The sequence below is a fragment of the Podarcis liolepis genome (assembly GCF_965112155.1).
Source record: "Podarcis liolepis genome assembly, chromosome: 5".
NCBI classification, from domain to species: Eukaryota; Metazoa; Chordata; class Lepidosauria; order Squamata; family Lacertidae; genus Podarcis; species Podarcis liolepis.
In genome coordinates, this window is record NC_139556.1 from 69,492,667 (window position 1) to 69,508,492 (window position 15,826).

Genomic DNA, 15,826 nt, shown 5'->3' on the forward strand with positions numbered 1-15,826 from the left:
GCATGAGACACTAGTCCAAAGGAACTCAGAAATATAGGACTGCAAGATCACAGAACTGGAATGCGCCACAAGGCGAACTGTAACTTAAGGCATAGAGTCCTTTTTTATCTTTCCCCAAGGGCAAAAGGGACTGTAACACTTCTGCATAAAGTGGAAGCTGAGAAAAGCACGCTCCTGCCACATGCACCTAAGCTTGTGCATCTTGATTTATTTATATCAAAACAACAAAAACACATAGTAAAATGGCAGAATTAATCTTAAAAGCAGAACTAGTGACATGATGCGATAAAAACTTATGCTGCCTATAACAATTTATATTTGCATTCTCATCCAGCAAACATCAGCAGCAAAATGTGTGCCCGTGTGTCTTTAAAAAAGGCTTCTTTCTAACAAAATAAATAACACCTCCATTTACTAATATTGTATAGCGTGTTGCCGCTTTGTTTTTGCCACTGCTACTGTTGCAGAAGCCTTGGCATTTGGAATCCATATTTACAAATACAGTGGTAACTCAGTTTAAGAACTGCCCTATTTAGGAACGATTCGGGTTACAAACTTCCGCAAAACCGGAGGCTTACCTCAGTCTACAAACTTTACCTCGGTCTAAGAACAGAAACCTAATGGTGGAAGGGCACTGGCAGTGGGAGGCCTCATTAGGGAAAGCGCACCTGAACGGTTTCGGTTTAAGAACGGACTTCTGGAACAGAGTAAGACCATAAACCGAGGTATCACTGTAAAGCAATCTCCTCTATGCTTTCAACTCACCTATCCTTCAAAATCTTCCAAATCTCCAGCTGTTTTTGGAGTAGCAGGTGGTGTGCTAAGCAAAGTATTATAAGGTACAAGCACAGAATACCAGCTTTGGAAGGTTATTTTTTGATCTAGAAAAAAATGTATGCATAAGACATGTACGTAAATGAGACTACTGTACTTTACAGAGTCCTTAGCAAACAACAAGCAACAATTTGGATCCTGAACCAGTAAGAGACTACTTTCATTTTGTTTGATATATCAGATTTACAGTCTGGGAGAGGGATTAGACCTGGCACAGCCAATTAATGCTCAAGTGGCAGCTACGGTCACAACTTATTCTATCAGTTTCATCTGATAAGAAGGGATGTGGCCAGTTTACCCACCACCACCCATACATGTGTAACCTTAGAAGCTGAGTGTATTCTATGCGGGGCTGTCATCCTGTTCAGAAGCTTCAACATGCCCAAGGTAAGGACAAATCAACAAATTCAGCTCCAGCCTGTAAAAGCCATTCACTTTCTTTGTCTGTGGCATGCAAGAATCAACGCTAGGCAACTCAGGAAGCTTTTGTAAATTAAGTTTCTCTCCCCCTACCCACCCCACCACTGATATGATACAGACAAGCAGCACAAGAATATATTGGCAGACAAGGAAGTAATCTGTGGGATAATGACATTTGCAGTACAGCATTCAACTTACGGAAATTACATGTGCCAATTTGGTTCCCAGCACTATCAAGGAACTAGCTCTGATCTTTCAAATGCTGCATAGCATAGGTCTCACTCAGTAAGATCAGAAGCAAGGGGGATCTAGAAGACCGAGTCAGGTGAACTCAAGGTGTGTTACGCAGTGTGTGGTAATTTCTGAATGAAAAATTCTACAGCCTTTTTATGAATCATCATGAGGCACATTCTTATAAATATACATATTTTATCTCTGCCATTCTACACTTGCAATTTGGGTTAGCAGCACCCATTACACAGCTGGAAGAGGTGTGCAGAGGCTGCAGAAAGAACTGTGCGCTGAGGGAGCCCTTTTGGACATTCGTCCTTCTGGGAAACACTTTAAGGCCAATGTAGCCTGGAACTGGCTGTTTGAAATGAAGCTGGTTTGACTGCTGAACGAGACATGGCAGTGGGCAGTCTAAGGAAGCTTCTTCAGGTATCTTCCCATAAAAGTAAGTCCTGCCATGGGTGACACATCACCACCTCCAAGGAGTCATCCCTTGGAGGAGTAATGCGGGCAGGGGTGCCAACCCCTCTCAATTTCTAACCACCATGATGAGGCTCAACCCTAGGGTGAGAGACGACGACGACTACTACTATTACTACTACTACTACTACTACTACTATTATTTAATTTATTGCCCACCGTTTACACCAAGGTCCAAGGGCAGGTAAAACATTAAAGCACAACATTAAAAACAGTTTAAAACAACTTATAATTACAGAGGATCCTAAAAACATACACTTTAAGTGTCAAAAGCCAGGGCAAAAAGGTGCATCTTCAGCATTCACCAGAAGCTGCATAATGAAGGTACCAGATGCCTTGGCCAACACAAATTAACACCTGACAGTTGTTCACTTGGAAGAAAAAGCAAAGATGCACTTGGCCAATGAAGGTTAAGCATTCACATTAATCAATTGTAGAAAGTGCACATTAAAAAAAATCATTCCAGCTTTGAAATGGGATTCTTCTATAACATGACTACTCAAGTTATCCCATTCACAGGAAAAAGCATTACAGAGTCCCCAAATAGTAGAATTAATGGTCTAACACTTACTGTCTTCAATTCCCAAAATCCCTTTTAGAATATATTAGTAAAACTGCCTCAATAAAATTAGAAATTGAACTCCCCTGGGGCAGAAAAAATGGAATGTTATCTAGAAATTGAAATACTTTGCAAGTTCCTAAGACATTCTTCCAACCCTATTAACTACAGAGAAGAGGCAGTTTCCCACTGACATGCCTGATATCAGAAATATTGTGGAAAGGAAGTACAAGATGTAGTTTCATAATAATTTGAATTCTCCCAAGTGGTTATTGTGTAACGGCAAAGGAAACAGAACTTAAAACAAACAAGAAAAATGAGTTAGTTTTGGGGTTTGTTTTCTTTCAGATTATGGATGTGCCATGAAGATCTAATGGAGCTACATGTCAGGGTTGGGGAGGGATGCAAGAAGAAAAGTTTCCTTGTAACTGCTGAGGTCAGAGTCCAACTAAATAGGTAAATGCAAATTGATCTTTCTCTGCGTTCAGGGAGCAAAAGGACAACTTGGGAGTCTTTGGTGCCAAAGAAGATGCCACAAATTCCACATTGTTTCAAGTATTTGTTATTTTTAAAAGTCTATGTGCCAGAATTAGACAGGTTGCTTCAAAAGTACCCCCTGTCGTTGAGTTACACAGTGCATCTTTCAAGTTTTGGACATGAGGCAGAATTTCTCAGCTTCCTTAGACATCCTGGAGCCAGATGTCTAAACTGCAAACACTGCTCATTTCAAAGCAAAGAAATACACACTGCCATCCCAACAACACATCACTGCTTTAGTTATGTCACACTGCCTTATAATTCAGCATTTTTCTCACTACCTATGGCAAACAATTGACTCTAGGCTACAGATGTATCTACACTGATATCACAATTACTGACACCATAAATTAAGCCATTGCCATGTGTGTTACAGAAGTGCTGACATCCCCACTGTGGCTCCACTGCCACCCCATGCTTGACAGGCACCTTGAACAGCCCCTCAGGAGGGGAGTAGGTAAAAACATTGTTATTGTTGTTGTTGTTGTTGTTGTTGTTGGCGGCGGCATCTGTCTGTCTTGAACGTAACAGCAGAAGAATAGATACAGGCGAGCAGAGCAATTGGTGGACAATAGCTCCAAGTCTGTTGCCAAGCTGAAAACTATAGTCATTAGTTTTCAGTATTCAGAACTACTATATTATCAATATCCAGGCCAACTAACACATTAGAGAAGTTGCTCAAATGGCTCATAACACAATGATATGGTACAACTCAGGATCACTCAGACATGTAACCAACTACAGGGCAGTTTCCAAATGAGTATTCTGACTGAGCAAACTGGCATTCCAATACACTGGCCATATAGGCTTTCAGTGGCACTATACTGTATACAGAAATACTAGTGCAAAATGTAAAAATGGATCAAAACACAATATCCACTGGGGGGGTTAAAAATATTACATTCTGAAGCAAAATATGTGGCCCTCCAGACTACAGCTTCCATCAGCTCCAGGTAGCATGGCCAATGGCTGGAGATGATGGGTCCAAAGGTTCTCCATTTCTGTTAAGATTTATGTACAGTGGACGCTCAGGTTGCAAACGTGATCTGCGCAGGAGGCACATTTGAAACCCCCAGCGCCGTGTCTGCGCACGCTCGGGTCGCAATTCGGCGCTTCTGCGCATAGTGCAATTTAGCGCTTCTCCGCATTCACGAGCATTGAAACCCAGAAGTAACCCATTCCGGCACTTCCGGGTTCGGCACAGTGCGCAACCTGAAAACGTGCAACCTGAAACGCCTGTAACCTGAGGTATGACTGTATTTCAAAGGACAATCCTTGTCAGCCCAGAAAGTAAGTCCTATTGAACTTATTATTGGGGTCAGATTGCAGCCTGAATCTCTTCACTCATCCCAGTCTCTCTCTTCACTACAGATAATCTACCTCGTTTCTTAAAACACCTGTACAGCATCAAAGACACACAAGAGAGATTCTTTATTATGGTATGATACAGTGCTCTAACAGCAGCAAAATAATGTGGATGTATATCATATGACACAAAGAATGGATGACCAACCTGCAGGACAAGTAGCACAGGCAAGACCAAGTTTGTGACACTCAGAGATAAGGAGGGCCCTTGGGCTTGGCTATGTTGTGCTGCTGCCGTTCCACAGTCTAATAATCTACAGAGAAAAAGTCACTTGTGACTAGAGACGGTATCAACCATGTAATTACCAGGCTCAAATTATGAATTTTCCCAGGTTCAGGTGCAAGATAAATTGAATGCTGTTTTGCTAAGAAATTTTTTTGCAGTTCAGAATGGAAGGTTCTGCACATGTGCAGAGTGCTTCTTGAGACTTTTTTTTTTAAAGTGTAGCAGCCTTAAGAATCAGTTAAGAACTCTTGGGGAAAGGAATCCCCTCTACTCCTCTCCCAGTAGTTCTAAAACATACCTGCATTAGTGATGCTGCAATGCTTAATAGATTAATTTGTAAGATTAATCAAAGGTCTTTCAATAGACTAAAAAAGTACTTCTGATTAACAAGGCTGAATATCAGATGATGCCTCCTACAACTCCATTATTTCTGACCTCAGATATGTTTTACTCTTGTGCAAGTTTAATCAATGAATAGGCTGAAACCCATAAGATAAAGTCATTAAATTTCTTTAATTGGGGCACAGCCCAAATCTATACATTTGCTTTCAACATCAATTACTTTACCTCCTGGAAAGAGTAAGTTAAATTTTGCTTTTCATGGTGCAATATATACTTTTCTGTTACAACTTTTTAGAGGTGTCTAAAGACTGAAAAGGTCCTTTTTATGCAGAGTATACCTGTGCATATTAGCTCAGAAGTAAATCACAGTGGAGTTTAGTCCTTAGAAACTATGCTTAGTATTGCAGTCTTAGCTAGCTTATATAGAGCCCAAGTACTTTTAATGTTACATATGTTTTTGTTAAAATTATGCAGTAGGTTACAAAGCTTAATCTGCTTCCTCACATTTTAAAGCTGAAGTAGGGTATGACTGGTATGAGAGAAAATTACATCTTGATGCCTCCAAAATAGATCACATATGTTTGAGAAACTGCTGTAGTTATTTCTGTATGAACTAGTTGGCTGCTCCCCTTTGGGCTTAATTCTGAATCTCTTCATTTATGCAACATTGGGGGACTGATTTAAGCTAGCAATATAAATCAAGATTTAAATCACCAAGTGGAAAACCTCAGCTTAAAATGTTGATGTTGGTCCAGCATTCTATTTATACTTCAGTAATGATAATAAAGAACATTGATTTACAAGTTAAATAGGACCTCTGCACTATATTTTGTTCATATTTGCTAACTAGGAGGGCACACCAACTATATACACATTTGTGAAATATTTCATTTATCGTCCATTTTAGCTTTTTAATAACTGATGCATAGCACCAAAGCCCTAGAATATTATGTATTGGTGTGTGTGCCTCTGCATGGCCCCATAGTTAAGGGATCTAGAATGGGCCACTAGATCACATGCTCCTTTCCCCCGTTCCTCCTCCAGAAAGGAAAAGAAAAACATTTCCATGCCCTTACAGCAATATTAACTTTGGTTAATTCTATCCAGATTCCCTCTTAAATGATCAGGATTTGCTTACCAGCTTCAATCTTTGGTTTCAGATCTAGTCAGTATTAACCTAATCCAGAGAAGTATTATCCTAATCCAGAGAAGTATCAGTCGGCTAGTGAGGGTAAAAGAGGAAACCTATTCCCAATAACTGTCAATAACAGCCAGTCCAATCAAAAAAACAATTAAGATTTATGGGGCTGCATAATTTTAGTCTAGACATGACACTGAGTAGTTGATTCTTCTGACAACACTTAAATGTAGAGAATAGTCTTTTCTTTGCCTGATAATGCTCATGAGATGCAACATATTTCGATGAACTGATATACAGGCAAATGTGGCAATGCGCACATGTGCAGTCACACATTCTTTGAAGGTGTGAAAAATGGGAGTTGCCTGTACTAAAATTATATTCATATCACAATGCATAAAACTAGCTTTAAAATAATGTACTACAAGTCATGGAACAAAAATTTAAATATAAGGATTTAAAAGAGAAAGTAAATATGTATATTTGTATTGTACAGTGGTACCTCGGGTTAAGTACTTAATTAGTTCCAGAGGTCCGTTCTTAACCTGAAACTGTTCTTAACCTGAAGCACCACTTTAGCTAATGGAGCCTCCTGCTGGTGCTGCACCGCCAGAGCACGATTTCTGTTCTCATCCTGAAGCAAAGTTCTTAACCTGAAGCACTATTTCTGGGTTAGCAGAGTCTGTAACCTGAAGCGTATGTAACCTGAAGTGTATGTAACCCGAGGTACCACTGTACAATGTGATTCAATTCACGTGTCCCCTGTAACACGCTATTACAGTGGTGCCCCGCAAGACGAATGCCTTGCAAGACGAAAAACCCGCTAGACGAAAGGGTTTTCCGTTTTTCGATGCGCTTCGCAAGACGAATTTCCCTATGGGCTTGTTTCGCAAAACGAAAAAGTCTTGCGAGTCTTGCGATTTCCCCCCCTTCCCCCCCTTTTTCTAAGCCGCTAATAGCCTTTTAGTCGCTAAGCCTTTAATAGCCGCTAAACCGCTAATAGGGTTGCTTCGCAAGACGAAAAAACCGCTAGACGAAGAGACTCGCGGAACAGATTAATTTCGTCTTGCGAGGCACCACTGTAATTACTGAATGGCAATGTGCTGAAATTCAGAGCACCTGAGCCAGCCTTTGTCACCCACAGAATGTGTTATGTGCCTCTGTGACAGCAAAAACATAGCTTACTCCTGATATAGTTATAATAGCATCCTATGCAAATGGGAAACTATCCTGCTTTGCTCTGTCCCATTTTAATAGTTCACAAAGGGCTGGACTCACATAGTTGGCTGTAATTTGAATTGTTTCCAGTCTTAACCAAGAGCACCTATATTAGTTTTTATGGATATTGCTGGAACTGTGGCAAAGTCCCATCCTTTTGCTCTTCTTACACAGGGCACATCTGTTAGCTACTACAACATAGCACTACTAGTCCCAAACTTACATTACTGCAGTGACTCCGAGGTTCAGATTGTAAAACAGCCCTAAATGTGCTTACTCAAACGTTTCAATAAGCACATCCAGGACCGAAATGCCAAATTCATTAATATCCTAAGGGTTGATTGCATAAAAGAGCAACAATTTTGTTAGCGCTTAATGAATGGTGGTTTCAAACTTCCATATATACCCCCTCCATATATTTAATACCATCCCTTGGCTCTTACAGAGTGGCTTTCCAGAAGATGCAGGGGAGCAATTCTTAGGCTCCAACCTATGAATTTAAAAAAATGAAATAACTTGCCATTTCCAACTCAACTTCTTTTTCACATTCTGCTTTTATTGTGGTATAAATGCCAGCCTCTTTCCCACTCAAGGGAAATTTATTTTTATTAATAAATTTAAGCATGCTGCACGTGCAGCACATTAATCTACCCACACCCTCATCCATTCTGGTGCAACAACAAGATTATACAAGGTCAAACACTGAGTTTGAAATCTAATTAGAGAAGAACTTTTCAAAACTGTTCTGTTTGAGGACATGCCCCAAGGAATTCAGAGGCAATTTTAAACTTTGTATGCACATCTGCGTTTTACAGTTATAAACCAGAGAACAACAATAGTATGGCACACCTTGCATCAGCCAGCTCTATGCAATCAAGTAAGATATTCTACTGCCAAGCTTAAAATCCCTTCTAGGAGATAGGGGGTCACAATGGATGTTTTAAACGAAATTATTAAAAGGAGTGAGTGGTGCTATTCATAGTAAGACTGTCTTAAAATTATTTAAGGATGGTTAGGGAAACTGGCAACTATATCCTAAACATTTGCACTGGTGTGTCTGCCTGTAACTTCATACTCTGCGGCCTAGTGCTAGGGCTGCACTTGCCATATTGTATTCAACACGCTTATTTATAGATGCAGCAAATGTTGCCTGATTCTAAGAAGGAGCAGCTTAAGTATCTTAAGTAGTTGTGAAAAATAGCAATGAGTGAATTCATTACTAACTACTTAAGACAGCTTTATTTATTCTGCAATTATTTCCTGAACAAAAGATGTGTGCTGTTTTTAAAATAAGTTCTAAATGTTGCTATCTTTGATTTTCTTTTTAAAGCCTCCCCTCCCCTTTAAAAGACAAATCAAAGAATTACTGCACAGCAGCAGGTTATTTCTGGCTCTTCTACAATTATTAATCTTGTTATAACACTAGCAAGTGGGAACATAAGCAAAGAAGAAAACACACACACACACAACTCAGGACAGCTATTTTCTGGAAAAATTCCTGAGAGGTATCAGTGTTCAGCTACGGGAGTCTTGTGACACTACATCATATGTCATCTGATCCGATGCCACAATGAATCTGTTAGGGTAGGACAGGCATAGGCAAACTCAGCACTCCAGATGTTTTGAGACTACAATTCCCATCATCCCCGACTACTGGTCCTGTTAGCTAGGGATGGTGGGAGTTGTAGTCCCAAAACATCTGGAGGGCCGAGTTTGCTTATGCCTGGGGTAGGACATGGCCATCCAGGTATGTTTTGAACTACAACTCCCATCAGTCTTAGCCAGCAGAACCATACTGGATGGGGCTAGTAAAAGTTGCAGTTCAAAACATCTGCAAGGCACCAAGTTCTTCAATATTGTTTTAGAGTGACAGCCAACGTTCAATAAGCAAACTAGTGCTCATGAAACAAAATTCCCTCTTTGCTTCCGAGACCCTCCCCATATCTGCTCCAGTGAGTCCCCTAAGAGTAGATTGGGGGGGGGGGAGAGACTGCAGGGAAGTCCTGCACCAGCAGAAGTCCATTTTGGTTGCGGGCAGCTAACATAGGATGTGACTATTAGTCTTTAAAGTGCCACAATCCTCAGTGGTGATGTTCTCTGCATCAGTGCTAGAAATGAGCCAGGATAATTTTGCACCTGGCTTACTGACCACTTGTGACCAAATGAAGATGCCTGAGCGCCAGGATGGCGCCTGACACCACCACCTGGATATGCATGCCTGGGGATCATTGGACCTTGACTGTTTTCACACACTAATATCACATCCTATAGAATTCTCTCAGTTATATTTTTATCTGCACAATCAGAATGAATTTCAGGAACCAAAAAGTCATATTGAAAAATACAACTTTAGAGCTGCCTTGCCCCCAAATGGCAACTAGACATTCCATTTTGGCAAATGTAACCTTTATTTAAGGAGCCTTTTAGTGCCTAGCTTATATACAGTACCTGAGTTTATAACACTGCTTTGGTTGAAGGAAATCTTAACCATACTGGTATCTCTCTCTGTTGAAAAATGTGATTTGTGTTTCCCTACCATGCCACAAAACCTAAAGTAATGAACCATCATTACTAATACCTGCAGCAGTAGCATGTACTCTCAACATCAATGAGATCTAGTTTCAATGTGACTTGAAATTAGAATTGATTTGTCACAGGACTTGAATCTTCCAGAGCCCTTGAGCAAGTTTATAATGTCATACAAAATCAAACCTTGCTACTCCTTTTAATCAGTAGTAATGTTTGAATCATGAATAAGCTTGTGAGGATGCTACTAGGATTCTTAAAGAACTAAAACAGAAATTATTACACAGTCAGTTTAAAGGTAAAGCAATAGTTTTATTAGCACAATTTAATAGGGACCCAACATTAAAAATGTAAGCCATTTTATAATGTGAAAAATAGCTGCCTTTCCACTTTCAATGAAACACATTAGGAATCTAGACATTTCAGAGGTGGGGCATTCTTGACATAACTTCACAGAAGGTGTAGCCCTGGGTTTGAAAGTGATAATAAGAAAAACACTCTTAAGAAACCATATTTTCATGTAACACAGGAATAACCAATGAACATATAGGTTAAACTTCTTTTGAACAAAGCACAACATTTAACTGTTGTTCACTTTATAATTTGTGTATATTGGAAAACAGACATGTACAGAAACAGAACAAATAATGGTTGAGATCCAAAGGCTATCCCCTTCTAGTGGCAGCCATTCATATTCCCTGAAAAGTTGCACCACAAAAGGTCATCACATTATCCAGAACAGCTTTCCATGAGGCTAGAGGGGTGTACACATAGGGATCTACAGATCCCAGCCAATGTTAAAGGAACATAATGTTGGATGTTTTTCATTTCCACTTAGCAAATTTGAGAACTTACTGAACACGTCAGACAGACATCACTTTAACATTTCAGGATCTGTACTCAAATACCACAATTACATTATTATTATTATCATCATCATCATCATCATCATCACTGTTGGGAAACATTACAACTAGAGATGCAAAAAACTATGCCAATTGACTGATTTATAATATAATCACTTTGTGCCATAGGAGAAACACCTACTTGTTCTGCCAGATAAACACTAACAAAAATCAATGACAAAATTCATCTTCAATAATAACAAGCAACTGTTATGTGGTTCTGTAATTCGCAAAGTTACTATCCTACGGATTCGCCTGAATCTTGCTGAAGTCAAAGAAATTTAAGCACCTCTGTGCAGAAATGGAACCCATAAATGTAACACTAGGAGCCTATATTCCAAAGCTACAATATTACATTGTGTTCTTCCCAAAGACTGACAACATGAACCTCAACCAAGTATAAAAGATGTTCCTGATAAAATTATTTCAGCAGAGTCAAATTTAAGGCTACTAATCTCAACAGCTGCTATGGACAACTTAATAGGACTGTGTTAAAAAACAGGTGGTTTCAAATATACCTGTTTATAACAACTGATCTGTCTGTGCAGAAACTGTTCTCTTCTGTTAAAATTCCACAGATTAAAGAAATTGTTAATTTAGTTTTTTTTAAAAGAAGAGCCAAAAGCAACAATTTCCTCAGCAATTCAGTTAAATTTTCTCCAGAGCATGAATCCCATCATTAACTGGATTATAAAAAAAAAACATTATTCTACTATAAATTTAAACCAGTACATAAGCTTGATTGATAAAAATGTATAAGAGCCCAGTGTTGGAAATGCTTTTGTCCACTCCCCAAGTAATTATAATGCACATTCAACAAGCTAAATTGCTTGCAACCACATAATTCCACTCCTTGTTCACCTTCGTCTTGCACTGGAGGCCCTTGTTATCAGTCTCTCATTACTACTAGGTGCAATTATTTGTCATGCTGGACCCTCAGCCAGTATCAAAAAAATGTCCCCAACTCCTGGGCCTTATGGTCACTTTTGCAGGGTCTGCAGCACTGGTCTTCAACTGGTGGGTCAGGACCCACCAGTGGACTGGGACCTAATCCAATGTGGGTCACAACAGGAGCACTGCTACCATGCAAATATATGGTAAAAGATTAAGAAATAGGTCCCCAAATGCATGTATATGTTAAAAGCAGACCCTGGAACTGAAAAGGTTGATGATACCTGGGCTAGAGAGTTTGAGTCATGTTCATACTCTTAAGTTGATTCATGCACTTTAAAACGAAAGAGGAAACATATTCCAAAGCCACAGGTGACCTAATGGGAGGCATCTGATGTTTCACACTTTTCCACAAGAGCATTTTACGTCTTTAAAATTTTATAGTACAACCCAATCCAGAGCACTCTTCTATAAAATGGAATCGGTTGACCCAAGTACTTTAAACCAATTTGGCTGTAGACCAGATTATGAACATGCCAACCTAAAATACTACTTCTGTCCATCATATTGGTTCATTTCTCTTGTTACCATTTGGAACAGAAATGTTGTCTAAAGTAGCTGCATTTTCTCCAGAAACAAATCTTATATGGGACTTTAGACCCAATGTTACTTAGCAGTATATTTTCAGAAACTCCAGGTTTACAAACTGCAAAACAGATAAAAAATATCACTCTGTGCAAAACTAAAAAAAAAAAAATTCCTTAAAAAGAAACACCCTGTATGTACAGGATACATATAGGTACATATTTTTTGCAGAGCAGCTAGCACCTTTTGTCCGAGTTTTCAAGAGGGATGCATTAGACCTGATCAAATCAGTTTACCAGAGGAAGGATAATTGCTGTATACAAAGAACCTTGTGATTCACCCTCAATCTCATTATTTACTACTGCGATATTCCGGCTTTAAAAAAATAGGCACAGGCCTACTCATCTACGCTATTTATTAAAACAACCTAGCAACCAAGAAGCGCTAGGTTGATTTATGTAGTAGCTGCATGAACGCAGACCGGGGCCCTTTGCGTACAGGGCAATTTTGCAAGAGAAAAGCAAATACGCTTTCATTCCTGCACCACCAAGAAACCGGCTTAACTAACCTGACGACTGGCTCTGGCCGCTCAAAGCCCCAAAAGGCTGCCTTTAAAAAAATAAGAAAGAAAGAGAACGAACTAGCAGCAGTTCCGGATTCGAGGAGGTCCCTCCTTTCCTCCCTCTCCCAACGCCGACGGAGGATCCCCAAGGCGAAGGAAAGTTTTCCTGGAGCCCCACAAGGACAACAATGCCCCCCCCCAGCAGGAGCCGCCAAGGCGCCTCGCAGGGACCCCTTCGCTTCCCACCCCCGACCTCCGCCCTCCCTCCCCTAACCGACTCCCGGCTCCGCGGCTACAGTCACAAAGGTCGGCTGTAGCCGCGCACTTCAGCCGCGGGCGCGGAAGGTATAATAAAGGAGAGAGGAAGAAGGCGGGGCGGAGAGGGGAAGAAATCCGCCTCCATCCAGCAGGGCACGTCAGGGGCCGCCGAACCCGTGTCGAGGCATCCCGAGGACACACCCTGAGGGTCAAGCGGCCGCAGCCACCCAGCGGGGGCCGAGGAGGCCTCAAGGGCCCCGGGGCCCGAGCTCCACAGGCAGAGGACCCCCCCACCTCCTCCTCCAGGCCGCCAACGCCTCCCGCGCCCGGGAAGCCGAAGCGCCAAGGCTCCCTCGGAAAGGCCTCCTCAGGCGCCGCAACACGGCGAGCTGCGGCCCTCAAGGCCCCGGCAGTACCTTCGCTCCGCGGCGGGCCGGGTGGCTGGCAGGCAGGCAGGCAGGCGGCGGCAGCGGCGGCTACCCCCACCCAGTCGGCGTCGTGGTGGTGCTGCGGCGGCTCTCGGTGTGGGCCTCGGCCGGCGCTCCTCTCCCCGGCTGGGTTCGCCTACGGCCTTCGGCTCGCTCGGTGTCGGCCTGGCTGGCCCCTCCCCCGCCCCGCGGTCCTGGCTGCGCAGCGGCCCCTGCTCTTCCTTTCCCTGCTCGCTCGCTCTCGCTCTCCTCTTCCCTTCCCAGCCCGGCGGCGGATACTACTGACCCGACGAGCAGCTGCGGCGGAGCAGAAGAAAGCCCCGCGCCCAGCTCGGCAGGCGACTCGCGGTTGCCCCCTGCGGCCTGGCGGGATCCGCGCAGCCGACGCCGCAGCCCTCGGGCCTGCCAGGCGCCCTTCAACGCCGGCCAATGTTCTCGGAACGCGGAGGAGATCGGGGACAATGGGCGAAAGGAATGCCTCTGAGCATGGGCAGACGCCGGGGGAGGGGGGCGCGGCCTTTCCTTCGTAAATCGTAGGACGTGGTTAAGCTATGTGAAAGCCTTTCTAGGCTCTTGACCTCATAATAATAATAATATCCCCAAATATACATGTGCTATGCGAGATTAAAATCTGCACATGCTCTAGGTCACAGTGAGATCGCTCAACAGTTTACGGTGCTTGCTGGCTCTCTTTGCAAAGAATGCTGGATTAGGTGGGATTTTGTCAGATTTCAAAATTCTTAGCGTTTACGTAGTCGAAAGAACTCTCCCTCGCTGAACACGGCTTTATTGGGGTCTGCATAAAAGGCGGATCTACACGGATCCTCATGGATCCTCCACTTTTTAAAAAATAACTCCAACAAATGCAGTGTCAAATCACACCTAGAAGGCACGCCTACAAACTGGACTATAAAAAACGTGGATCCAACACTTTGCCACGCCGCAGCACCATAAAAACATGGATCCGAGGCACGGATCCTCATGAATTCATATGATTTTTATATTGAAACAAAATAAAAACACCATGCTACTGTAGACCACATCTTAGTCTGTAGGAGGAACCAAAAAAATCACGCATCCACTGTTTCGTGGTGCCGCAATGGCGCAAAAACATGGTTAAAAAACACAGATCCTCATGAATCCGCATGATTTTTGCACTAGATCAGCCCAAATTCACTTTCAAATTACACATCATGTCCAGGGGCACAACATCCACCACAGAAATCACGGATCCATGGCTTCCTGGCCATACCATGGCCCAAAAACGTGGTTTTCAAGAAAAGATCCTCATGGATCCTCACACTTTTTGCATTGCAACCCAAACTCACCGTCAAATCACACATCATAGCCAGGGGCACAGCCTACACCACAAAAAACTCAGATCCACGCCTGCCTGGCCACGCCCTGGCCCAAAAACGTGGTTCCGAAGCACGGATCCTCATGAATCCTCATGATTTTTGCACTAGATCAGCCCAAACTCACCATCAGATCCAACATCATGGCCATGGGCACAGCATCCACCACAAAAATCACAGATCCACGACTTCCTGGCGAAACCGTGGCCCAAAAAAGTGGTTTTGAAGCACGGATCCTCATGGATCCTCACGCTTTTTGCATCGGGCCACCCCAAACTCACCATCAAATCACACATCATGTCCAGGGGCACTGCTTGCACCACAAAAAACTCGGATCCACGGCTTCCTGGCCACTCCATGGCCCAAAAACGTGGTTTTGATGCACGGATCCTCATGGATCCTCACGCTTTTTGCATTGGGCCACCCCAAACTCACCGTCAAATCACACATCATGTCCAGGAGCACTGCCTGCACCACAAAAAACTCGGATCCACGGCTTCCTGGCCACTCCATGGCCCAAAAACTTGGTTCCGAAGCACGGATCCTCATGGATCCTCACGCTTTTTGCACTAGATCAGCCCAAACTCACCGTCAAATCACACATCATGTCCAGAGGCACAGCCTGCACCACAAAAATCACGGATCCACGGCTTCCTGACCATACCGTGGCCCAAAAACGTGGTTTTGAAGCACGGATCTTCATGGATCCATGCGCTTTTTGCATCGGGCCACCCCAAACTCACCATCAAATCACACATCATGTCCAGGGGCACTGCTTGCACCACAAAAAACTCGGACCCACGGCTTCCTGGCCACTCCATGGCCCAAAAACGTGGTTTTGATGCACGGATCCTCATGGATCCTCACGCTTTTTGCATTGGGCCACCCCAAACTCACCGTCAAATCACACATCATGTCCAGGAGCACTGCCTGCACCACAAAAAACTCGGATCCACGGCTTCCTGG

The 15,826-nt window shown here is 42.8% G+C and overlaps 1 protein-coding gene across 2 annotated transcripts in view; it reads right to left on the reverse strand.

Moving 5' to 3' along the window:
* The window catches only part of CAB39 (calcium binding protein 39), a 48,005-nt gene extending 33,825 nt beyond the window's left edge, over positions 1-14,180 (reverse strand). The window contains exon 1 of one of the 2 annotated variants that reach the window (XM_083506567.1): positions 13,494-14,180. The gene's annotated coding sequence lies outside the window, so the exon portion shown is untranslated. Of the gene's footprint in view, positions 1-12,825; positions 13,143-13,493 lie in introns of those variants that run through there. The other variant, XM_083506569.1, reaches the window with a different exon arrangement.
* Positions 14,181-15,826: the final 1,646 nt, after the last annotated feature.